The sequence below is a fragment of the Bos javanicus genome, chromosome 7 (assembly GCF_032452875.1).
Source record: "Bos javanicus breed banteng chromosome 7, ARS-OSU_banteng_1.0, whole genome shotgun sequence".
NCBI classification, from domain to species: domain Eukaryota; kingdom Metazoa; phylum Chordata; class Mammalia; order Artiodactyla; family Bovidae; genus Bos; species Bos javanicus.
This window is the reverse complement of record NC_083874.1, coordinates 28,097,295-28,124,081: the sequence shown is the minus strand read 5'-3', so window position 1 is coordinate 28,124,081 and position 26,787 is coordinate 28,097,295. Positions and strand designations below refer to the sequence as shown.

Sequence of the window (26,787 nt, the reverse complement as noted above, 5' to 3'; positions counted from 1 at the left end):
ACCTAGATAACACGTTATGTGGACCAAACCATTCCTGGCTGGGGCAGATGGCACAGGGAAAGGGTAGCTCCTGGGTACTCCTGGCTCCATAGCTACAGTGGTCCTCTGGCAAGCAGCAAAGGCAACTCCTCATGCATTTGTTTCAGTTAGCAACTGCCAGTCCATTTCACACAGGACTAGAATGTAAATGGCATCCCATAATGCTGAAGCCAAAGAGGACCCCAGGGCTTACCTTAACCAACTCTGCATTTAACCAATGCAGATACTGAGCCCTAGAGTTAAGGGCACAGATGTGATCAGACCCATATTTCTGATGTATAATCCAATCTTTGGTTTACTATCAGTTCAGTCGCTCAGTCGTGTCTGACTCTGAGACCCCATGAATCGCAGCACACCAGGTCTCCCTGTCCATCACCAACTGCCAGAGTCTACCCAAACCCATGTCCATCGAGTCAGTGATGCCATCCAACCATCTCATCCTCTGTCATCCCCTTCTCCTCCTGCCCTCAATCTTTGCCAGCATCAGGGTCTTTTCAAATGAGTCAGCTCTTCGCATCAGGTGGCCAAAGTACTGGAATTTAAGCTTCAACATCAGTCTTTCCAATGAACACTGAGGACTGATTTCTTTTAGGATGGACTGGTTGGATCTCCTTGCAGTCCAAGGGACTCTCAAGAGTCTTCTCCAACACCACAGTTCAAAAGCATCAATTTTTCTGTGCTCAGCTTTCTTTATAGTCCAACTCTCACATCCATACATGACTACTGGAAAAACCATAGCCTTGACTAGACAGACCTTTGTTGGTAAAGTAATATCTCTGCTTTTCAATATGCTGTCTAGGTTGGTCATAACTTTCCTTCCAAAGAGTAACTGTCTTTTAATTTCATGGCTGCAATCACCTTCTGCAGTGATTTAGGAGCCCCCGCAAAACAAAGTCAGCCATTGTTTCCCCATCTGTTTTCTGTGAAGTGATGGGACCAGATGCCATGATCTTAGTTTTCTAACTGTTGAGCTTTAAGCCAACTTTTTCACTCTCCTCTTTCACTTTCATCAAGAGAGTATTTAGTTCTTCTTCACTTTCTGCCATAAGGGTGGTGTCATCTGCATATCTGAGGTTATTGATACTTCTCCGGGCATTCTTGATTCCAGCTTGTGCTTTCTCCAGCCCAGCGTTTCTCATGATGTACTCTGCATATAAGTTAAATAAACAGGGTGACAATACACAGCCTTGACATACTCCTTTTCCTATGTTGAACCAGTCTGTTGTTCCATGTCCAGTTCTAACTGTTGCTTCCTGACCTGCATACAGGTTTCTCAAGAGGCAGGTCAGGTGGTCTGGTATTCCCATCTCTTTCAGAATTTTCCACAGTGTATTGTGATCCACACAGTCAAAGGCTTGGGCATATCGATGGAGCAAAAATAGATGTTTTTCTGGAACTCTCTTGCTTTTTCGATGATCCATAGTTAAGCATCTTATCACAGGTATTTTTATGTCTGTTTTCTAATTGGTGAGATTGAGAATTCTATTTGCTGACTAAAATGAATATAGCAATCAGGATTGCAGCATGTAACTCAGTAGAGTGGAGCTTTTAAAAATTTCACCTATGGAAATGTGTATGTAAATAAAAATCATATAAACAACCTCCAGAGGATTCTTTTAAAAATGGATAGTAGAGAAGTAGTGACTTTTTTTTATGAGTCAAAGTAATACCATCACAGAAAACATATAAAAATTAATTTGTCTTCACCCTATTGGTTTTCAGTTAGAGGCCTAGTTCAGAATCACCTGAAAAGTTTTAAAAAGCATACAGGCCTGATCTCCAACACAGAAAATTAAATTAGAATCTCCAGGCTTGGACATGGTACATGTGTACTTTGAAAAAAGATCTCCATATGATTTCAATATACAATTTCTATCAACAATGTGGAAAATCTTATTCTTTTATAAACACTGGATAGGCAAATAAAAAAATGACAACATCCAAAGTTTAGATAATATCAAAACCCCTCTTTTTCTCCAGATGTTTTACCAATCCAAGCATCTTTATAGGCAGAGTGCACAGACTGCATTATATCCAGATGCAGATACATAAAACTGTTATATTTCAATTATAATTTTGGATGGGAAAGAATAAGAGCAGAGATAATAAAATCCATAGAAAATTCTAAAACTGCATTTCAGCCAAGAATTCCCAGTACTTCCTCACCCATCCAGTCCTCATCCATTTTCCCAAGGAGTCACGCTGCCTGGCTTCAGCCCTATATTCTTGATCTCTATTTGGAAAGATAAGAGTGTAAGAGTGAATGGTGAAGTAAAGATAATGCAGTGGGAGAGAGAAAGGAAACAAAGAAAGGGTCAAAAAATTCACAAAGTGAATAATAAATCACTGAAGATACCAGAGTTGCCTAGAATCAGAACAATTGATCCTCAAATAATGGAAACGGCAGCTAAAAAAGTGGTCTTTAGTACCTGCCCGGCTTCACTGGTAATTCAGTCAGTAAACAATCCATCTGTGATGCAAGAGACTGGGGTTCTATCCCTGGGTCAGGAAAATCCCTTGGAGAAGGAAATGGCAACCCACTTCAGTATTCTTGCTTGGAAAATCCCATGGACAGAGGAGCCTGGCAGACTCCCTGCCAGAGTCCATGGGGTTGCGAGAGTCAGACATGACTTAGTAATTAAACTATCATACTGCTGGTAAGAGCAATAGCTAAAATTTTCTCTAATACTGAGCTTAAGAATATAGCACACACTTAAGAAAAGTTATTATTCAGAATATAGCAGCATATAAAGAGAATCTTTATGGTCACCTTTTTATGGATACCCAGGCATTCCCCCAAAGAAGAGATGCTTCTATATTAGGTTCAGATAAAAAGAGTACCAACTCAAACCCTGAGCTAGACGTTATGGTTTAGAATGGTTACTAATTTGGAAAATTAAAGTCTCCAACACCAAGTTTGGTCCTCTGCCTTGGGGTTTTATTTATAAAGTTCTCTTGCTTAGGGCAACGAAACAAACAGAGAGGAAACACAACTGCATCATGATATACTTGCATTACGTCACAGTTTGGTTTCCTGGCAGCTGTCAACGCCTCTTGTCCCAGCGTGGCACTGGAACTCCCGGAGTAGTCCTACCCAGTCATGCCATTTGTTCTCGGATGGAATGTCTTCCTACTAGGGAGAATGCAGTGGAAGTCCATGTTTTGTGTTTCTCTTTTAACAGCCTTGTCTTTTAATGACATCAGTCTTAGCCCTGAGATACGACTGCATTTCCCCAGTTGCCTGATAGTGAAGCAAAGGTTACCTTCTACTTCACAGCAGTGTTGTCATCAAACAGTTCTATTTCACAGATATGACAATGCAAAGAATAAAAATTTCCCCAAGTGCACGAAACGGCTACAGCAGCCTTTACACCAGGAAACCAAGGAGGCGGCAGGATTCAAACAGCCTCCCTAACAGATAACCCGATTGGCAGCCTCTGATATCATCCCAACCTTTCGCAAACAGTGAGTGCTTTGTGTTCAACTTTTTTTGTTTTGGTCTTTGGAACTCAAAATAAAGAGAAAGGCCCATATACACTGCATGGATGGGCAGAATACAGACGTCCACTGGCCATTTATAAGGACACATAAGATTTCCTAAAGACTTAGAAATTTGATAGAACCTTCAAGAGAATCATTGGAAGAACGTTGAAAAAAACAACATGTTGGAAAGTACTCATAAACCTTTATGAAAATCTGTGTGCCGCTGCATTTCTTTTAGTTTGACGGGAGGTTAGTTGCTGATTGGAGTAAATGGCTAAAATCAAGATTTTTATTTGTTGAGAAGAAGCTGTTTTGTCCCTTTAGCAATGACAATGATTTCAAAATGGAAAGTGGAGTTCTGTATGAAATTATTGTTTAACTAGAAGCTAGGTGTCAAAGTGCTCAAAATAAACGTATTGAGTGGGTTGCAGCAGGTAGAAAATACTGGCTTCCATTTCCTTGGTTCATTTCAGCAAATGCTTGCTCCATGGGAAAGAACAGGTCCACTCTGCAGAACTCTCAAAATCCCTTTGAGGATTAAAAAAGAAAAAGTTCTGAAGACCTTTTCTTCTGTATCACCATGATGAATGGGCTTTTATGTAAAATAAACATAGAAGCTGATAGGAATTTTTCCTGAATGTCATAGTTGGACAAAGAAAAAATGAAAAAAAAAAAAAAAAGCCATTTCAAAGTCAGTGTCTCTGCAATGCTTTTATGGGAGAGATGAGGAAAAGGAAGAGTTGTCTTTTAACACATAAAGCAATCTGCCGATCCTTGGTGTAATGTGCTTCTAACCTGTCTCTCTTCTTTTCCACATTTTGCAGTCCATGTCATTGCTGACCTGTTCCATGAAGGCTTTTGTAGCTGGGGAATCCCTCCATATTCCATGTGAAATTCCTATTTGGAAACCTTGATATAGTACCTCTTCTCTAGAAAGAACAGGAAAGAAAAATGCTTTTGACATTTGTCTCTCTTCATTCTATTAATTTTCCAGATTTTCCATGATCTGTTTTCCAGTTTTCCCAGTTCTAAGCACCTTTGCCCCACTTGATTTTATCTGAGAAAGAACTATAGTACAATGAAAGAATATGGGATTTTGAATTTGATTCCTTCTCTGCTGTTTTCTAGATGTGGGATCTTGACCAAAAAAAATCACTTAACATTGAAAGCCTCAGTTTTAGCAACTGCAAAATGGAGGTGATATTAATAATGGGTTATTTTGGTAGTAAGTGAGATAATTTGGGGAAAGTCCCTTACAATGCTCGATGGAAATTAGGAGAGAAGTGCATGTCCTTTTCTCATTTTCTTCCCCTTTCCTGAAACTCTCAAACTCTTTTTTTTTTTTTTTGCATCATTCCCTGATGAATGTTAATTTTCTGGAAGGTCAAGATATTGGGGGCAGGTGGTTAAAAGCATGAGAGAGCTCTTTTGACATTTATTTGGGTACACGTTTCCTTCTAAGATCTGAGTACCTGAGTGGCTGGAATTATAGGAGGGGACTCTCCCATTATTCCACGTCAGATTTGTATTTTACACTGAATTAAAATAAAATAGAATCAGTCTCTATATGGCAAACACTCACTTCTAGAAATCTAGTATTTGAGACGGCTTACATCTCTTTCTTGGGATGGATGACATCTCTACTTAGCTCATGCCCTAAGTTCTAGAAATAGTCTCTTACTATTTGGGGCCTAAACTATAATGAACTGTCTATTCTTCATGGGAAAACAAAACAAAACAGAAAACAAAGCTGCTATTCATGATTCCAGGCTCAAAGGAGACAGGTGATGCTGCTTTTGTGCCACATGGAGTCAACCAATTTTCCTTTTGTCTTGGCCAAAAGCCCAGGCACTCGGAAGTATAATATTCAACCATGGTTATACATTAGAATTATCTGGGTAGCTTTAAAAACACTGCAATGTCTTCATTCTCCCGTAGACCAATGAAATCAGAAACTCTTGGGGTTACACCTGGGCATAGGTATTTTTAAAATCCTCAGATGACATCAGCATGCTTCCAGAGTGGACAAATACCAATTTAGAAAAGACTGTCTCAGTCCTGAAAGAGTTATTATTTCATAACAACCCTAGGTGAGATTGCAAACAAATTGATTTTGGTATGTAAGGGGCATATTTTTCCCATGCTTGGTGCTCTATTTCCATTGTCCCATGCTCCTTAAATTACCTTTTAAATCATTTCAGTAAATACACCATGATATACAGTTAATAAAAACTAATTTAGAAACAATTCAAGGAAAACCAAATGCTTACAGAGGTGGAAGTTGGGTCCTTGAGCTGTGAGTGGTAACTGAACCAGGAGGGCTTCAGAGGCAAGATTCTACTATAAATAAAAATTCACACACAAAGAACCCCTGTCTTGGGAAGTGTGCACTCAGGTGTAGGACAGCAGGATTCATTCTTGTAACTGGTCTCCTGTGTGTACTTTTGTTTCCTTTACAGTCTAATTTCCATACAAAAGCCTGAGTGATTGTTTAAAAAATGCAAACTATTCTCTGTTGAAATCTTTCCAGTAGCTTCTCACTACACATAGAATAACACCCAAATTCCATCCTATAGACAAGAAAGGCCCCTGTTCTCCTCACTGTTCCCATCTTATACCCCTCTCTATGTATCTTACTCTCCTCCAGTCACCTTGGGTGTTTTCTGTTCTTGAGTAGCACAAGCTCACTCTGGACACTGGGCGTTTGCTCTCCTTTTGCAGTGCTCTTTCCCAAGACCACAGAGAGGCCTGTCCTGAACTCCTGACCCACAGCAGCCCCCCTCTCACTACCTTCCATCTCTCTCACATCTCCTTAGAGCTTTGCTTCAAGGCATCATCATTTTCCTGAATCATGTTCATTTTGTCCCCTTCCTTGAAGGTGAGCTGTGAAATCACAACTTTGACTTGTTCATTTCCATGTCTTCAGTAAGTGCAGAGACCACAGTTCTCTCTAGGAAATTAATAAAAAGTAGCACTCTTGACAAACACAGGGCTGCAGGTCCCAAACCACACTCCCATGGCTTTATGAGTCCCTTTGAGAGATTTACAAAAGTGTCTTCCTTCTTCCAGTCAGATGCAGATGCAGGACTTAAGGACTTGAGGTTTACATGCAGATGGTGGGTTGAAATTTTTCACTTGTTCAGCACAATGGTAGGTGGCCAAAGTGCCTGAAATATGGTAACTCTTTGCTGGATGAATTTATCAGGAGTGATTGTGGCAATGCTCATTAGCAGAGTACTCACTTTGCTCCTGCATTCTAAACATTGCAAAAGAGACTCAGCAGCAAAACAGCCATGTGCTAATAAATGGAGAACAAACAAATCTCCAGAAGAAACAACCACCAACACTGCTTGACTTGTAGTATTTGCCAGTTTCCATGTTGTAAAGAGTCCATCCAACCATAGCCCATCATTTCAAGCCATTAACATGTTGATGGCTTGCAAAATTCCTGAAAGTTAATGGTTTCACAAGCTATTAACGTGATATCAATGGTTTTCACAAGCTATTAACGTGGTATCAGTGGTTCACACTGACACCTACACACCAAATCAAGCCCTACCCTGATGTTGAATCTCAAATAGGGATCTCAGAATCTGGGTCAAAGAAAATGACTAATCCCACACTCCCTTGCAGCAGAGGTAAAGATGGTTTATACTCAGTCTGTCGGCATCGTCATGCATGTGAGGACCTGGAAATGGCTTGACTTCTGGGTGGAATGGGAGATCCAAGATGATTTTGAAAATAGAGGAGAAAAACAAAATTAAGGCTGACACCAGTGACCTAATGCATTGAATCTCTCTTCATCTACAACATAAACAATTTGGACTAAATATTCTCCATTTCAACAAAACAGACTGTTGTTCCATATGAGTATTAGCATGAGGGAAGGGGAAACCTAGAAGATCTTGGTTTCTATGTATGAAGGAGTTTGTGCTCCGTGTGTAAATAATACATCACTCTTTCTAGGCTAGTAAGTATTTAATACACATTCTTTTCTAGTTGAAGTAAAATTACTTAGGTCAAATTTGCCTTGAAACTAAAAACTAAAGCTTAAGAACTTTTAAATGCCAAGGATACTATTTAAATCAATAAGAACCCAAGTATTTTCCTATTTTTTCTCCTATCAGAGCTTGCATCTGATTTTCCTTTTTACTTCTCTACACACCCTATTTGACATCCTTTGTTTGATTCTGGATTTCAAGCAAAAGTTAAACACGTGCCTAGCAACTCAGACAAAAAGGAAATCCAAACCATCAAGCTGGAGAAGCATAAACCACTGTCATCAGGGGCTCAGAAACAGCTTTCAGAGTTGTAATTTCTGATGTTGAGCTATCACTTTGCCGGGCAAATACTAGTGTTGAAATGTATTATTACTACCCTTCTCCCTAGTCTAACCACCAGAACAAACATCCAACTTCTCAGGGAAATTCAAGTGTGCATGGATGAGACAGGAGCCCTTTGCTGCAGCCTTTAGACAGTGGACACCAAGCTCTAATAGAGTCTGTCATCCTCACACGAGCCACTGAATCATGTTTATATGTAACTTGCATATTAAAAAGCAACAGCCAATGTCAATGGTGCCGATATAAAAAATATCTTAATAGTCAGTAACTGACTAATGAATACTACCATAATAACAGTTTAATTTGAAGAATTCTGACAGCTGCTTGCTTTGATGAGCATGGTTTCCAAGGAATCTTAGTCCCATGCTGAGAACATCACCAGCCTGCTGATTGATAGCAGCAGTGCAGAACTGTTTAATGTCACCACCTCTCAGCTAAAGTAATAATAAACAGGAATGTTACGGTTTATTTTTCTGTATGAATTGTTCAGGCTGTATATGGTAAGTACCAACTCAATAGGGGATAATAGCTGCCATTCTCCTGGGAGTTGTAACTGGAGGTGAGCCTTTTTTCTTTTATCAGCAAGGTTTATATATCAGAATGAATGTAGAAGTTCTTGATTTTCTGGTGGATTTATTTTATTCCTTTACATAGCTCTTGCTCATCCCATTCTGCTTAGCAAATGTAATTACTCTGGTTAAGATGTAGCTTCCTTATTATTTTTGAACTTCCCAAGATAGTTTAAAGCAGACAGCTAGGGTATGAAATATATGGTTCTACAACTATCTTAATTATACTGTGGGACTCTGTATTTGATATGAAATAGCAATGTCTGGGAAGTGAATTTAATCTCTACAGATTTAGGACGATTGCCAAAAAGATTCATTGATTTTTTTTTTCCAGAAGTGCAATCTTTTATTGTATTAATGTCAGAAGCTTCAAATTATTAGGAAATGTGTCAAGAATCTCAAGGTATAATAATGTTCTTTAGAGAGCTTGATTCTGAAGACAGTGCAATGAAATGTTCAAAAAGAAAACATGTCTTATGTTCTTTAAGAATAAAGCTCTGGGATTCGTTTTAATTTGTCATTTTGAGCAGGATGAAGTCTCCACTGAGTACTTTGATGTGAAAGCCCTGGGTGTGATATACAGCTATTCCTTGGTCACTCAGAGCTTCACAAGCTCCAGATTGCAGGGACTTTAGCAGTACTGGAAAAAAAAAAAAAAACACAAAAGATACTGACTTGGGATTTGAGCCTTCAGAATTGAATGATGAAGAACCACTGGGATTTGTCCTGGTGAAGAGGTCACAAAGAAGGGATCATAAAAAAGGGGAGATAATATTATGAGCTGTGTCACCAAGCTCAGGTAGAGATTTATATGTCCTAAAATCAGGGGAAATCTAAGCACTGGGCAATGGATTACTTAGGGTGATTTTTACTGCAATGAATAAAAAGATGGGTTAGATAACACAGGGAAAAGAATGGTTCTAGCACCTTCAGATCAGATCAGATCAGTCGCTCAGTCATGTCCGACCCTTTGCGACCCCATGAATGGCAGCACGCCAGGCCTCCCTGTCCATCACCAACTCCCAGAGTTCACTCAGACTCACGTCCATCTAGTCAGTGATGCCATCCAGCCATCTCACCCTCTGTCATCCCCTTCTCCTCCTGCCCCCAATCCCTCCCAGCATCAGAGTCTTTTCCAATGAGTCAACTCTTCGCATGAGGTGGCCAAAGTACTGGAGTTTCAGCTTTAGCATCATTCCTTCCAAAGAAATCCCAGGGCTGATCTCCTTCAGAATGGACTGGTTGGATCTCCTTGCAGTCCAAGGGACTCTCAAGAATCTTCTCCAACACCACAGTTCAAAAGCATCAATTCTTTGGCGCTCAGCCTTCTTCACAGTCCAACTCTCACATCCATACATGACCACAGGAAAAACCATAGCCTTGACTAGACGAACCTTTGTTGGCAAAGTAACGTCTCTGCTTTTCAATATGCTATCTAGGTTGGTCATAACTTTCCTTCCAAGGAGTAAGCGTCTTTTAATTTCATGGCTGCAGTCACCATCTGTAGTGATTTTGGAGCCCAGAAAAATAAAATCTGACACTGTTTCCACTGTTTCCCCATCTATTTCCCATGAAGTGGTGGGACCGGATGCCATGATCTTCGTTTTCTGAATGTTGAGCTTTAAGCCAACTTTTTCACTCTCCACTTTCACTTTCATCAAGAGGCTTTTGAGTTCCTCTTCACTTTCTGCCATAAGGGTGGTGTCATCTGCATATCTGAGGTTATTGATATTTCTCCCGGCAATCTTGATTCCAGTTTGTGTTTCTTCCAGTCCAGCATTTCTCATGATGTACTCTGCATATAAGTTAAATAAACAGGGTGACAATATACAGCCTTGACGAACTCCTTTTCCTATGTGGAACCAGTCTGTTGTTCCATGTCTAGTTCTAAGTGTTGCTTCCTGACCTGCATACAAATTTCTCAAGAGGCAGATCAGGTGGTCTGGTATTCCCATCTCTTTCAGAATTTTCCACAGTTTATTGTGATCCACAGAGTCAAAGGCTTTGGCATAGTCAATGAAGCAGAAATAGATGTTTTTCTGGAACTCTCTTGCTTTTTCTATGATCCAGCGGATGTCGGCAATTTGATCTCTGGTTCCTCTGCCTTTTCTAAATCCAGCTTGAACATCAGGAAGTTCACGGTTCACATATTGCTGAAGCCTGGCTTGGAGAATTTTGAGCATTACTTTACTAGCGTGTGAGATGAGTGCAATTGTGCGGTAGTTCGAGCATTCTTTGGCATTGCCTTTCTTTGGGATTGGAATGAAAACTGACCTTTTCCAGTCCTGTGTCCACTGCTGAGTTTTCCAAATGTGCTGGCATATTGAGTGCAGCCCTTTCACAGCATTGGGTGGGCTTCAGGCACATGGGATTCAGAGATCAGTGCTGTCATGAGGGCTTGAGCTGTATTTAATATGATCCTTACTGTGCTCTATAGGCTGTGTGTTCAACTCGTTCTCAGACTAGCTCGCCCGTACTCCACTCTAGCCTTTGTCTAAAGACCTCAAGGTAAACTCCTAAGATTAATGCAAGTTTGACTCTCATTCTTTTTAGAGGAATCCAAGTCAATAATTGACTCAGCCTAGGAAACTCACAGATGCCCCAATATAAATCAGGGGCTATTAAGGAATGCCATATAGATGCTGATGAGAGTGGTGAAAACAGCAGTGTTTTCAGAGATAGGCACACTCTACTTTCTGGAAAAACAAAGGCTGCCTCAAAGGCTGGAAGGTACAGGTCCTATTGCAAACCTCTGCACACCAGTGTATTAATGTTTTCGGGACTGACTGAAAACTTGACATCCACTTTTCACTGCCAAATGACACAGTCTAATTGTTCACCATATCACTCAAGGCTTCATAATGAACTCACTGAACTTGCCAGATGGGAATTCTATTCTTTCAGAAGGAACTCTACCTACATTCTGATGGGGCTGCTCTCATCCCAGCTCCCTACCTTTGTTCTTACTCACTCTTCCCTCATCTTTCATTAGCATCCTTTTCTCTAAGCAGCTACATCTGACTTGGCTCTGAACATTGTATTGGAAGAGGTAAAGGATAGTAAATTATGAATGTAGATACTGGAGTTGTGTAGGATCAGACTTAGCTCTGTTAGCAAGTTATTTAACGTCACTCAGTTATAATTTCCTTATATTTGAAATGAGTGTATAATGGGGCCTAATTCAAATGTTCTAAGCATACAATGAGTTAATGTATGTAAAAAGTTTAGAACAATGCCTGGCACTTGGCAAGCATTCAATAAATATGAGCTAGTATGTAAAAATATTCTATGAAATCATTCTCTACCATCCCACATCTCTTCTTCCTTTAAATTACTGTAATGTTTTGGCCCAAGACCCTCACTGCACTCTTAAACATGTGCTAACTTTATATAGGTGACAAGTATCAGATACTTGTTTTTCCGCACAGGACATAACTCCACACCATAAATCTATAATGTAGGCACCTAACAAATATATACTGAAGACATGGAATGTGGCTAAGAATGTGGCTGTGCATGTTCAAATAGGATCACAGTTGGCCAAAAGGACCATTGAAAAAACCCACTGAAAATTAACATATGCAATCAAATCCTGTTTTTTTTTTTACAATATAAAAAATTATGTCTATAGAGCTAGGGAAGAGTTTATCAGTTAGGTCTATAATTCAGGTTTTAAAATTCCATTCCAAATATTTACTAACACTCAGTAAATATTTTCTATCTGAGTATTAGGTTGGCATATCCCCTTCAGCATATTCTAGGCAATTTACTAGGTGCAGGGAAGATGGAGGTGAATAAGACAATCTCAGACCTAGCAGAAAAAGAAAACATTAAATATTACAAGTATGAAAAGGTCTTTAAGGAAAAGTACAAATAGACATGTGTATATCAGTGTGGGATATAGCACAGGCTTCCTCTGTTCCCTGGATGTATAAACATTAGTGCTATTGGTGCACATAGAGGGTTATTATAGGCACATTATATGTAGAAAGTAATAGCTGTATCTGTATAACGCTATATAGTTTCTAACAGTACTTCCTTATTTCTCATTTGACTGAGGGTCCTAGAACTACTGACTCCATAATTAGTAATCTATTTTCTCTACCTTGTGCCCCCTACTCTTCTTCTTTTCCATTAACAACTGCTACTTACATATATTTGATGAGAACAAGGTAAATATAGTGATATATTTGTGATAGCAACAGTGGCAGGGCTTCCCTGGTAGCTCAGATGGTAGAATCTGACTACAATGCAGGAGACCCTGGGTTGGGAAGTTCTCCTGGAGAAGGGATAGGCTGCCCACTCCAGTATTCTTGGGGTTCCTGGTAGCTCAGGTGGTAAAAATTCCATCTGTAATGCAGGAAACCTGGGTTCAATTCCTGGGTTGGGAAGATACTCTAGAGGAAGGCATGCTGACCCACTCCAGTATTCTTGCCTGGAGAATCCCCACGGACAGAAGAGACTGGTGGGCTACAGTCCATGGGGTTGCAGAGTTGGACATGATTGAGTGACTAAGCACAGCACAGCAAGGGTGGCAATTAATATCGCTTGCTAGTGTGAATTGGATATAAAAAGGTAATTTACAGGCTTGGCATCTGGTTGTTGCAAATGATATTTGCCTACCAAGAGCTCTCTTCTGTCTTTACATGCTAATTCCTCCTCATTCTTGGAGATCCAGTTTTAGTGTGACCTCCTCAAGGAAGCATTCCTAGGTTATTCCTCTAACTCTTCCTTCTCCTTTCCAAATGAAGAGCTTGCTCTACTACCTGAGTTCAAAAATCACATGGGTTTACTTCTCTGTCTTCCTTAGGAATCATGGGCTCCTGCTCCTTAAAGCAAGGTCTATGCCTCATTTATCATTTTATCTTTAGTGTCTCATACAGCATTTGGAGAGGGAAAGAGGGAGAAAGAGATGCAAAGAGATGTGTGTGTGTGTGTATGTGAAAGAGAGAGAGGGTTGGAGAGAGGGAAGGAGAGAAGTGGCATACATGCACACGTGCTAAGTTGCTTCAGTTGTGGCTGTCCATGGGATTCTCCAGGCAAGAATACTGGAGTGGGTTGTCATGTCCCTCTCCAGGGGATCTTCCTGATCTAGGGATCAAACCCTTGTCTCTTACGTCTCCTGCATTGACAGGGAAGTTCTTTACCACTACACTTGCAAAGCCATGGCATTCTACAGTGCCTTTCAAATTACTTTAAAAAGTTTAGATTCCAAATTATACTCTTAGACTCCATGAAAAAAATAAACTCCCAGGACATTCTGTAAAATCCTAGCATATGTAACTCAACTCTTTCTTCTACAGAAAATTAATAATTGCCTTATTTATGGTTAAAGCCAGAAGTTGTGTAATAAAAATAGTTCAAGATTATATATAGCCTTGCAAGACAGGAGAGAACAGAGCTAGACCGGGAGTGAGGGTACATGGGTTCCAGGTGTGATTTCATGGCTCTGGAACTCATTCTTTGCATGAGGTGTTTCAAAGGTCACTTCCAGTTTTAAAATATTATGACATGAAAACAGTAAAGGTACCCATCTTTTACAGGGCAAATAGAGTCAACAAAAAATATAACACATACTATGGACAAGGAAAAAAATAAGATTACAATGAAGCAATTAGATGAAATTGAAATCTCCAGTATATAAAACATTGCAGACAAGAAAGGCTCTTTTCTCCAGATGGCTAATTGAATAGAAGATTTGTGCAAATGCATGAAAATGGTAGGCATAGACATAAAACTTGGTATGAAATAAATCAGAACAATCATGCATTTTTCTAATGTAAAAACTTCTACTTGTAAATAAGGGGAAAAGAGTAAAGGATAGAATAAAGAGAAAAGAGCATATATGATTCATTTATGTATTCAAGGTTTAGAGCTTTAGTGAAAATGACAGATAAAAGGAATTTTTTTTTCTTCTTGGATGTATTACAAGCTATTTGTTAAGACTGAATACTATTTCAGCTAAGTTGTATAGAAGCTCCTATTCTTCCTACTAAAGCAGGTTCTTTTTTTTTTTCTTTAATAACAGTCCGACTTTGAACAATCAAGGAGATTAAATGGAGCATATGTTGAGACTATCCATCTTTGACATCTTGACTATCTTGTCATAAAAAAATAATATCACATAAATAACACATTAGGGGTTACTTCTCCTGCTTGATGAGACTTTTTTTTTTTTCCTTGGTTCCTACAGCCCTCTCTCTCTGGCACAGAAAATTTGGAGAAAAAGTGGTGAAGAGATAGCAAATATAAAATAAATTTCTATTGTTTTTAAGATATACATACAGTGAAGAAAGGAAAAGATAATAGATTAGTTAACAGTAAAAATACCTGAACCATAATGGACAGTGAAAGATAAAATGGCATTTATTACTATTATTATATTCGTAGTAATAATACTAGCAGTAGCAGTAAATTTGTACCAAATTTCCTAGCTTTTAATGTGTGTGTAGTAAACTGTGGGCTTCCTAGGTGATACAGTGGTTAAGAATCTGCCTGCCAATGCAGGAGAAGCAAAAGATGCAGATTTGGTTCCTGTCTTGGGAAGATCCCCTGGAGGAGGAAATGGCAACCCCCTCCAGCTTTCTTGCCTGGAAAATTTCACAGAGGAGCCTGGCAGGCTACAGTCCAGGCAGACATGATTGAGCACGCACATCATATGCCACGTAATCAAATGTTGCTAGGATCAATCTTGAGAAATTTATGGCAGAGCAACTGGACATTGTTTATGCTCCATCAATAACAAACCAGCACAAACTGAAGGAACAGATTCCAGTTGCTGCTAGAACAGCTCCATCCTTGACCTTGCAGAATAAAGTTGCAGCAAGGAACAGCCAAGGAGATTTAAAGGTCAGAGACAACACTGCATAACGATCTGACATTATATAAGACTATATAGAAGGATCGTTTATTCAGCAACAGATAAATCTAGGTCAAAAGAAACATTTAGAAGGATATGTTGAATTGGCTCACAATGAACAGTGTCTTGAGAGAGTTGTCATTCTTGTCACAAACTACAAAAATGTTGACTATTATCAATCATCCCACAGCCCACATATGGACTGTCCTTCATTTTCTAAAAGCAGGTGAAAATGGCAGGTGGCAACAGCCTTCAGGAAACTAAACAGCAACTTAATACTGAGGTGTTTTAAGGAATCATACTGATACAAATCAGGATCCAGATAAATCAGTGTAAATATTTTTGTTTGTGTATGCCTGCTCAGTCACATAGTCATGTTGGTCTCCTTGCAGCCCTGTGGACTGTGGTCTGCCAGGCTCTTCTGTCTATCGGATTCTCCAGGCAAGAATACTGGAGTAGGCTGACATTTCCATCTCCTTGACTACTTACTATTGAAAGGCTCCAAGATCAGATTTTTTGACAGTAGAGAGAACCTGTAGGAGTTTTAGACGGTTGTTCCCGAAGAGAAAGTGAATGAAAAGCCTCCCCCACCCCACAAAAGCCAACAACCAATCTTGGCTAAAAAACAAACAACAAACCTATTAGCTATTAGGGGATTTCTAGAACTAAGAATGTTTTCATTTCTCTTTGGTTTCTAGCTTTAACAAATCAGTATCAATTAGTGGAGTATATACCTGAAGTAAAAAAGTCAAAGAATATGCTTGTATTATGTACAGAAAAAGAGACATTCGGCTGTTTTAGCTTAGTAAAGTTCACAATCCAGACATGCATGATAAGAGACTAAATCACTTCCATGCTAATGCTGATACTTCAGCACTATTTTGTGACATCTTCATGGATTTAATCGTATGAAACAGCAAGTCAGCTAAGACTTCGAGAAAAATCACCTATAGATTTTTAGGTACTTTTTCTCAACACTGACTCATCCCCATTTTTTCAATGATACATTATGAAAAATTTCACATTAGCAGCTAAGGTAAAAGAATATTACATTGAACATCTGTAAACTCATTACCTGGATTCTACCATTGACATTTCACTATACTGGTGAAGAGTTGACTCGTTGGAAAAGACTCTGATGCTGGGAGGGATTGGGGGCAAGAGGAGAAGGGGACAACAGAGGATGAGATGGCTGGATGGCCTCACTGACTCGATGGACGTGAGTCTCAGTGAACTCTGGGAGTTGGTGATGGACAGGGAGGCCTGGCGTGCTGCGATTCATGGGGTTGCAAAGAGTCGGACATGACTGAGCGACTGATCTGATCTGATCTGATCTGATACTTGCTTTACCTTCTACCCATCCTTCTAGACAATCAACCCATCTTAGTTTTTGATGCATCTGCAAATCAGCATGATGGATTACATTAACAATCTGAAGAATAAAAGTAACATAATCATTTCAATAGATGCAGAATAACTTTTCACAAAATTCAACATCCACTTATGATTCTATTAACTAATAGAGTCTTTGCACATGTAATCAGTTAAGGACTGAGATGAGACCATTCTGGATTGGGGCTGGTCCTAAATCCCATGACTAGTATATTTATAAGAAGAGAACAGGACACACAGAGATATTAAGAAAGGCCAGGTTTTGGTGGAGGCAGACTGCAGCAATCAGGAGATGCTGTGAAGAGAAAAGGAAGGATATTTTCAAGTCTAGAGGGAGCATGGCCTTGCCAGCTCTTTGGTCTTAAACTTCTAGCTTCCAGAACTGTGAGAAAATAAGTTTCTATTCTTTAAAGTCTACCAGTTTGTGGTAAATCTGTTTGCCAACAGGATTGAGAAATAAAAATTCTGCTACTTAAAAAAAAAAAAAAACAAAAAATAACAAAGTGCATCACTACATTTTCCCCTAAATACTTTACCATGCACATCATTAGAGTTCAGTATCTGTTTACAATTTCTCTGATGCAAAATAGACATAAATGAAAAGCACACAGCTTACATGTGCATTCTGAGTTTTGAAAAATACATGCATCTATGTTACCAACAACTTTTAGCAACACATTGAACATGATCATGGCTCCTTCAGGCCTCCAGAAACCACCACTGTTCTTATTTTTGTTCCCACCATAGATTTTTCTCTAGAACATCTTATAAATGGAGTCCCATAGTATGTACTACTGTGGAAGACTTCTTTCAACCACTATATTATTGGGCATCTCACCAGGTTTTTTTTTTTTTTTTTAACTGCAGAGGGGTTTCTGTTGTAATTATAGCACAATTTGTTTATTACTTCTCCTATTTATGGACTCTAGACTTGCTCCTAATTTTTTACTACTGTGAATAACGTTGCTGTGAACTTTCCTATAGTGTTCCTTACACCCTGCATCTCATCCCCAGGCAGTCTCAGTCTCTTTCTACAAAACGGACAGTCCAGGGTCTATGTGGAAGACTATGTCCTTCTGATCATCAAATAAGTTTAAATTTCAGACTCTGTTTGGACTTGATCAATTAGTGGACTGTTCTTTATTTTCATTGAGCCTTAGAGCCCAGATGGAAAGAATTTTTTTTTTAAAGGGAAATAATGACCTTAGTCATATTCTGAAGTGTGAATGCACTGTTTACTTCAAATACTTGCAATTCTAGGAGGAAAAAATTAAAAGAATTGATGTATAATTTATTACTTCTTCCAAAAGATTGTGACTTAAAATAGCCTGGAGTTTTTAATGTTGTAAATCTCTCCAAAAGAGATTTCAAGTGCTTATCTTTTTGCTCTCAAAAGAAACAAAAAAATCAGTGTACCATAGATATCACATATGTGACACAATTTCAAAATTATCAATATTAGACTATTACTAATGCTCAGCACTGATATGAGTTGTTAAATTCTTGAATGTTTTTCTAGCCAAATACATTGAAACAAATTTTCTGGAATAGAAGAACAATTTCTCATGACTACTTCAATACTTGAAGATTTAACTTCTACAAGGCTATACAAAAATGATGCCAAAGAATGCTCAAACTACCGCACAATTGCACTCATCTCACACGCTAGTAAAGTAATGCTCAAAATTCTCCAAGCCAGGCTTCAGCAATATGTGAACCGTGAACTTCCTGATGTTCAAGCTGGTTTTAGAAAAGGCAGAGGAACCAGAGATCAGATTGCCAACATCCGCTGGATCATAGAATAAGCAAGAGAGTTCCAGAAAAGCATCTATTTCTGCTTTATTGACTATGCCAAAGCCTTTGACTGTGTGGATCACAATAAGCTGTGGAAAATGCTTCAAGAGATGGGAATACCAGACCACCTGATCTGCCTCTTGAGAAATCTGTACGCAGGTCAGGAAGCAACAGTTAGAACTGGACATGGAACAACAGACTGGTTCCAAATAGGAAAAGGAGTACGTCAAGGCTGTATATTGTCACCCTGCTTATTTAACTTCTATGCAGAGTACATCATGAGAAACGCTGGACTGGAAGAAACACAAGCTGGAATCAAGATTGCCGGGAGAAATACCAATAACCTCAGATATGCAGATGACACCACCCTTATGGCAGAAAGTGAAGAGGAACTCAAAAGCCTCTTGATGAAAGTGAAAGTGGAGAGTGAAAAAGTTGGCTTAAAGCTCAACATTCAGAAAACGAAGATCATGGCATCCAGTCCCACCACTTCATGGGAAATAGATGGGGAAACAGTGGAAACAGTGTCAGACTTTATTTGGGGGGGCTCCAAAATCACTGCAGATGGTGACTGCAGCCATGAAATTAAAAGACGTTTACTCCTTGGAAGGAAAGTTATGACCAACCTAGACAGCATATTCAAAAGCAGAGACGTTACTTTGCCAACAAAGGTCCGTCTAGTCAAGGCTATGGTTTTTCCTGTGGTCATGTATGGATGTGAGAGTTGGACTGTGAAGAAGGCTGAGCGCCAAAGAATTGATGCTTTTGAACTGTGGTGTTGGAGAAGATTCTTGAGAGTCCCTTGGACTGCAAGGAGATCCAACCAGTCCATTCTGAAGGAGATCAGTCCTGGGATTTCTTTGGAAGGAATGATGCTAAAGCTGAAACTCCAGTACTTTGGCCGCCTCATGAGAAGAGTTGACTCATTGGAAAAGACTCTGATGCTGGGAGGGATTGGGGGCAGGAAGAGAAGGGGACGACAGAGGGTGAGATGGCTGGATGGCATCACCGCCTCGATGGACGTGAGTCTGAACTCCAGGAGTTGGTGATGGACAGGGAGGCCTGGCGTGCTGCGATTCATGGGGTCGCAAAGAGTCGGACACAACTGAGCAACTGATCTGATCTGATCAAGTCAAAAAAGAATTGGGAACAACTAATTACAAATGATTCTAAGTTTCAGGGGGGAGGTTGGGTCAGAGTTGGCATAAAGGTTCCTTTTAACTTACATAGTTTTATGTCACAAGTTATTATGGACACACAGTTAAAGGTCTGTTACATGTTATATATTCACACATGTTATAGAATGATTCCTCTTAAATAATTACTTTTAAAGAATACATATATATATAGAGAGAGATAATATATATTTCATCTATTTTTTAAAAAGAAATTCATTCTTCTAGTTCATCCCTATAAGTCCATTTACAATATTTCACTCTAGGACTTCTATGTTTTTCAGGAAGGAAAATGTACACTATCAAGTATTACAAAGAAAAAGAGATAAGGTTGTTTTGTTAGGTTAATATCAAGAAAGAAGTGCATGTACAATGCATATAATCTATGGAATGACAAAAATAATCATCTTACCGAAGTGAATATTATTGTAAGTGACAGGAAGAGTGGATCATTTCAAAATTTTACTTTAACTGTTTTTCTTATAAATGATAACAGAAGAGAGATACTGGACAATGTTTACTTAGCTATATAGGTCAGAATGAATGTTAGCATTCATTTTAATCACCATGGGAGCCTTGCTGGAACCAATAAACCCAGTACTATACTCTATTCACTAATAGTGATAATCAGAATATCTGGTTAGGGGTTTCCCTTTGAAAAGATGTCCCCCAAGGATTGTACTAGGTATCAAAGTTCTGACTGAGCTGTGTTGATCATTAACAACAGCTTCCCTCACCCTCTCTCTGACTCTAGCCAGGCACACCACTTTCCTTCTGCCTATAGTCTAGGCCAACCCACATCCTGAATCTCCTCTGAGCTTACATAGGAAGCAGGCCATTCATTTGCCGATTTCCTCAACCTCTATTACTGCTGCTGTAATTTTGTTCCTGTTCCCAAACTTTTTGCCTAAATTGATTACTTTTAGTCCAGACTGTATATTGGGTTCTTGCTGCTGTATTATTCAATACTCACTTTGGTAACTGATCCTTGCTTGACTCTTCAACCTCAATGGTTCTTCTCTCTACTCCCTGACCTTCTAGACCTAAGGTCTTGTTTCCCTAGAGCACCTTGATTGCTTCCTCATCTCTATACCTCTTGACCTCGCTAGATTGGCCCCAATGGTTTTACATTCATCTCCACTCTGGCCAACACAAAATCTATATATAATAGAATAAAAACTGGGCAAAAATCCTGAGACATATTCTAAGGGAAATGGAACAGTTTCCAAAAGAGAAGAATATTAATTGATTTGTACTTAACACTAACTAGTATTGTGATCTTCTATTCATTTACACCATGGAGAAGCCTTATCTCCAAATTTGCTTCCAGTCCCAGCATTCTATATTTGTGTACATATCTTTATGATAATAATTACAACACACATTCTATTAACAACTAGATTCAAATGTGTTGAAAATTTCCCAGGTATAAACTGAAAGTGAAAATTGCTCAGTCGTGTCCGACTCTTCATGACCCCATGGACTATACAGTCCATGGGATTCTCCAGGCCAGAATACTGGAGTGGGTAGCCTTTCCCATCTCCAGGAGATCTTCCCAACCCAGGGATCGAACCCAGGTCTCTCTCATTGCAGGCGGATTCTTTACCAGCTGAGCCACCAGGGAATCTCCAGGTATAATGATCATCCCAAATAAATGAGAACATGTAGTCAACAGACAATTGCAATAGTTTTCAACATGGCTGCATGTAAGAAATATCTGGGAGGCTTTTATAGAGTCTATTTCCCAGGGCCCATTGAGACCAATAAAAAGACAGCTCCTTGGCACAAGGCATATGTAGTGTATAAAAGCTCCCACATGTGATTTCAATGTATAGCTTAGATTATAAACTACTATAATAATCAATGACTCAGTTCATTGAGCACAGATTTTTAAAATGTCCCCCTCACAGAGTGACTCAGGCAAAATATTTCCTGGAACATGAGATATTAATAAATGCATAAATTCAATAAGTAAACTGTCCTGTCAACGCAGAAATATCTTACCTTTTAGAAAATATAAATCTGATTTTTGGCCCCAAACTTTACTTGACAGTTATATATACACTGATTCATCTAAAAGACAGTAGCCCATTTATCCTTTAAATATGAGAGAGATGCTTCTCATTTGGAAACTGTTCCATTTCACTTAATAACCTGGTTACATATATTCTTCTAAAATAAGAAGTCAGCAGAGTTCCACCTCTGGGGTTAACATTACAGACCTGGTGTTGACCAGGTAAATCACCTGGGTTTACTTAGTTGATTATGAATTGATCTCATTACCTTTCCACACTCCTGCTGTTAACAATGAAATTTCACACATATTCACACAAATATAAAATAATAAAAGTGAAAGATAAAGCCCATGAGTCAGGCAAAATGGATAACAGAAGTAATCACTGTGTATTACTACTGTACAAATCAATAAAGCAAATATGTTATTCTTTTTAAGTGTCATATTACAATAATGCTTTTCTGAAGACTGTTGTCTGAATCCAATTTAAAGTGGCATCTGCTTGTGTTTGCTTAAAACAAAAGGGTGGTTGACTTAATGAATTATTTACAGGCATGCAATATGGCAACAGTGTCATTATGAACTCTCTTCTAAGATCTCCTCTGGCTACTCCTGGCAGGGTGTCAATTTGCTTGTTTTTATGGTAGGTGCACGAAATTGCAAAGCTATTCAAAGAAATGAGATTCTGCCATTGGACTCAGTAACGCACACAAACCCAGTAATAAAGCAATGGTGACAAGAATGGCGGAAACATTTATTTGCCATTAACGATGTGTAATGTGGAGCTCAAGTTAAAAAGGAATCATTAGAATTACATAAAGCTGAAAGCAGCTTTGAAAACAGGCCTAAGGCCTAAAAGAAATCAGAACATGCCTATATGAAGAAATGAAGTGAAAAAAAAAATGTCATCTCTGTGCCCTCTTCCTTCTCCTTCTCATGTATGCTACCCATTTCTCAGCAACTGTTTGGCAAGGGAGAACTGGGAGTTTTTAGAGTTTCTGTATCATATGTAAAAGAAATTAATAAATAAAAGACTTAAGGGGAAACATGGATACAAAGTGGCTTGTCACATTATTTCCCTTGGTAACATTCTATCGATTCCAGGGTTGCTAAAACTTATTTCTATTAAGCCAGTCTATCTAGACAGACAGCTTGTTAAGGTAGGTGGCCCTTAGAAGCAGGTCAAAATCCAGGGGAGGCCAAAAATAACAACAAATCCCCATAGAGGAGGTCATAACTTACTTTAAGGTAAGAACCATGTATAATCTGACACAATGCCTTGACTATAATCACTGATGAGTGATATTGGGTGATGGAGCAATTTGATCAAACTGAAATTTCAATTTATGAAAAAGGGCCTTGTGAGAAGATTTTGTGAACTAAAACAAGCTACTACTGGTAATTTTTTCCTGCAATGCCAGCCCCAGAATGTAAGAAAGAGGTATAAAGGGGATTTGTAGCTCTATATCTATTCTTCCAAACTTTGGTGATGATCTGCCACATGTCATGCCCTGCACTAGGTTGGGACCATAACGTGCTAAGTCAGGACACTACCATCCCCATTTTCGTGGATGGTCTAGCAGGAAATTTTGTTTGGAAATTTGATGGGTTTTATTTGCCAGAGATTCTGATGGATAACTAATGTTGTTGTTTTTTAATCTTAAAATGCTTTTTATACTCTGAGGGCTATCATTGTTTAGAGCTATCTTTTCATATTTGAATTAAGAACACACCTAAAGGTAAAAGGAACAGATTTTCTTATTAACTCTTAGAAAGACAAACCCTTAAATGCCTGATCAAAATATTAACAGAGGATGATTAAGTACAATTTATACTGAATGTTCAAGCTACACATCTGGTGATGGCATGAATGGATTTTATTGTGAAAATAGAAGCTTTGTGAAAAAGAGACCTCCAGTGGATTTGCAGGACCAGGATATAAATTCAAATTGTGTTTTCCAGTTTGAAGGATGAAGAAGAATTAAGAAAATCACCTCTTTCCCACAGGGAGTAATGCCTTCTCTGACTAACATAACTTTGAGACACTGTTCAAAGGAAGTAAGAAATTAGTAATCACCAAGCCAGCGGGTAGGACTGATTAATTTACTCTGACTGTAGTCACAGAACAAATTCACCAGAAAATTGCCAAAGTACATTTGCCTTTTTATAGTCCTAGGTATAAATTTAAAGTTGTGGTTACCAAGTCTAGTGGTCTTTTAAAAATCGTTTTATGGTTCCTGTAGCTGTGCTATTTTTATGCCCTGAATATGTTAGTAAAGAGAGGGCTGAGGGCATGGACTCTGGTTCCCAGGAATCCTGGGCATAAGTCCTAACCCTTTTCATGAAAAAATTATGCAGCTTTGGACAAGCCATTTAACCTCTCTTAAGTGCTATTTTCTCAATGGGAAATTTGGAAAATATTAATACCTAAATTCTTTATACCTAATGAAGGTGAAATAGGATAATACAACAGGTTTTAGTCACTAGACATGTTCAAAAGTGTTAGATATATTATCATTATCATTATTTTAGTTTTCTCACCAATAATCCCTCTGAAAATCCTTAATATTAAGTCAATATAGCATTTTTTTTCTAAGTCATATGAGACCCCAGGTTTACCAATTTGTTGCCTGGGAATCATTACATATGAGGAAGACAGAAGAATGATATATCAAGGTGAAATCAGAAATTTATATTCGTTGTAAACTCTTACTTCTATGGAGAACTCAAGGCTCTGTCTCTCTTATCTGTATCTCACTCTGCTCCCAGCCAGGGGACATCTGCTGTGTACATCAAGGATAAGGACAAAAGGACCCCTATTCTACAGGAGAGTTAGCAAAGAAAAAGATAAGCTCTTTCTGCCAGTGGAGTACCCTTTCAATTTGCTTTCTTTGTGGTTTATTTTCTCTTTGGAATATTTTCCCTTTTTCCTTCAAATTCCTTCCCAGTACTTTGTCCCTCCTCTTCTCTCCCAAGTTACTGGTGAGAGATTTAAAGTTGTCTACTGTTTGGGAAGAGCCTTCTGAAATGGGGAGACCTTGAAAAACTGTGGTGGGACCCAAAGAGGGGGAAACAAAAGTGACCAAGGGAAGCTCTGCTCTAGAAAGTCTTTCATCCTTATAAAGGGTTTTCACTTCACTGTGTTGTTACAGCTCAAGGAGCAAAATCATGGAAGAAAAACCAAGTAAGATCTGTTTCCCTTTAGTCGCCATTGTGGAAGGTCAGAGTGTCCAGAAGCTCTAGAAATCATTAAGAGTACACTGGCTGACAGCTGATTCATTTATTCTTCAGAAATATCTGGGTGTGGTAGCCAGCTGATGCAGAGTTCCCGGATTCTAATACTGTTAATATATTTTGGAACAATGGGGAACATAAGTGATGTTTCTCAACATTTTAAGTACTAAATGCTATTTTGGAGAAGGAAAAGGCAACCCACTCCAGTATTCCTGCCTGGAAAAATCCCATAGACAGAGGAGCCAGGAGGGCTACAGTCCATGGGGTCACAAGAGTCAGACATGACTGAGCAACTAAACCACCATCAACTACCAAATGCCATTTAATTACACACTCTTTGGGAAAACTACATTTGACTGACACTTGTTCACTTATTTTAATATTTCCAATGAGTTGACAACACAATGCTATTAGTAATACCTGTCATGTAAGGCCTATAATCAGCAAGTGGCCAAGAAAGTAGAATCAAGTTTACACTATTGATTCTTTCCTACACCCTTACTTGTGATCAGTTTTGTATTAATTTTCATTAAAAGTATTTTAAAATAAAGCAACCTATTTAAAATCATTTATATACGATTGTAATGCCTTTTATTTATGTGGGTTTATTATTTCTAAAGTACTCACACATATTTTATACAATTAAAACAAAAATCATACCAAGTTTATTATCTCAGTTTTACAAATAAATGGACACTCAAAGAAGTTACATCTTGCATAAGGTCCCAAAGTGAATAAATGACAGAATTGGCAAATAAACTCAGCTCTGATCTCTTTCACCTCCCATAGCTGACTTTTTTGTTATAGTATCAAAGCAAAGAGGAGTTTTGTATTCCAATGGTTTTAAACTTCATTTTAGCACTGACTTCATTTCTCAAATGAAATATCATGCATAAACCTGAGACACATAACAAAACTGGGCAGCAGAACACCCACCCGCTGATTCCCCTCTATCTCCATCATGCAGAGACCTCTGAGGAACTGGCACTAAATCCAAAGTGTTTCTCGGAGTGTGGTTTGAAGGCACTTAGAAACCAGATCTATTCCCTTGCCCTTAGGCATCCTCACAGGTGGGCAGAAATACTACCATTTTGTGAGGGCACAATGGAAATGCAGGGCCCAATGTTAAAAAATTAAGAATTTTAAGACAGTGACAGCAGAACCAAGTAAGAGGCCCTTTCTGATTGACAGCATAGGCTGCTTGTCTGTGAAGCTGTCCTTGTGTGTAGACCAGGATTTACTTTCAGAACCCTTTTACTAAATGGTTTCTAAACCTGTGTGCTTATCTTTTCTCAATGACCTTTGTCTATGCTCTGGTTCATTCTTATATTCATATTTGCCTTGGGGAAGGGTCATTAAATCTGCTCAAATTATATTATCGTGGGGAATTTTTAAACCTTTAAAGCGTATTTTCCTCCTGCCTGCATACCAGACCTTCACTCTAGCTCACAGCAAAGACCCATATTTCCAAGGGAAACTGGATTCCTTCTTTTAAGAAGGAATCTGAAGTAAAAGATATTTATCTTGTAAAATGGAAGCTCATAGCTTGAAAGCAGGTATTTCAAATTCCTTGGATCTCTTCCCATTCCTTACCCCACCATTACAATATCAACTATCAATATTGGTGGGCTCAGCTAAAAGACTTTCTCACTAGACTGTCACAGACACATGGCCGTATGTTCATCACATCTGTCTCCTATTGTTCCTGGATACCCAGGAAGGTGGTATCTTTGAAAGAGTGGCTAACAGAGGATGGAGTGCTGTTTACAACTTCTGGGCCTAGCCCCCAAACCTGTATACTCCTCCACACTCCACTTCTTTTCCTCAGTTGCAGCCAAATGCAGAGGGCTCTGTGGAAAACTCAGATATCCTAGAAGATGATGAA

At 38.8% G+C, this 26,787-nt stretch overlaps 1 long non-coding RNA gene across 2 annotated transcripts in view; it reads right to left on the bottom strand.

Annotated features, from left to right (window-relative positions):
- LOC133251000 (uncharacterized) overlaps positions 1 to 26,787 on the bottom strand; it is a 529,862-nt gene that overhangs the window by 495,421 nt on the left and 7,654 nt on the right. The window contains exon 3 of one of the 2 annotated variants that reach the window (XR_009737478.1): positions 4,215 to 4,451. The exons of the other annotated variant lie outside the window; for it this stretch is intronic. This is a non-coding gene — a long non-coding RNA (uncharacterized LOC133251000). Of the gene's footprint in view, positions 1 to 4,214; positions 4,452 to 26,787 lie in introns of those variants that run through there. 2 annotated transcript variants of the gene reach the window in all.